Consider the following 533-nt stretch of genomic DNA (forward strand, 5'->3'; position numbering starts at 1 on the left):
TAGGTTTGTAGCTGCATGTTCCTTTTTTATTTTAAACCCCAACCTGTTATTCTCTCTAGCACTCATAAATAATGGTCTCTTCCAGTGAGATTTTTTTTTGTACATACATACATGCATGTATACACACAGATATTCAATATAAGTACAATTTTATTCATAAGAGTGCATAATGATTCGGGCTGTGATTGTTAATAAAAATGCATTTCTAACCATCACATTTGAGTCTATTATTCTAAGTTAATTGCATTTGCCCTAAAGAGACTTGCAACTGGCTGTCAGCCTATTTGTGTCAGCTTCATTTTATTCATCAGTCAATCTTGTCTTCTCTTTTTTTCATCCCCTATATTGATCAAATAGATTTGTTAGCATGCCTCTGTAGCTTTAAAATAGGAGGTAAAGAAGGATACTGCGTGTGTTTAGAACTGCTGGGGCAATTTAGCAAGACAGGATGGTATTACTGGCCTGGACTCAGGTTCAAAGCCTGCAAAATAATCAAGGAGTACTTCATTACCAAAATGCACCCCTCCCCCCAG

The 533-nt window shown here is 36.4% G+C and overlaps 1 long non-coding RNA gene across 1 annotated transcript in view; it reads right to left on the bottom strand.

Annotated features, from left to right (window-relative positions):
• Nucleotides 1–386: 386 nt before the first annotated feature.
• LOC109288889 overlaps nucleotides 387–533 on the bottom strand; it is an 18099-nt gene continuing 17952 nt past the window's right edge. The window contains exon 3 of the long non-coding RNA XR_002095239.1: nucleotides 387–523. This is a non-coding gene — a long non-coding RNA (uncharacterized LOC109288889). The remainder of the gene's footprint in view (nucleotides 524–533) is intronic.

This window comes from Gavialis gangeticus, unplaced genomic scaffold (genome assembly GCF_001723915.1).
Source record: "Gavialis gangeticus isolate Ggan-Ray unplaced genomic scaffold, GavGan_comp1, whole genome shotgun sequence".
Classification (NCBI taxonomy): domain Eukaryota; kingdom Metazoa; phylum Chordata; order Crocodylia; family Gavialidae; genus Gavialis; species Gavialis gangeticus.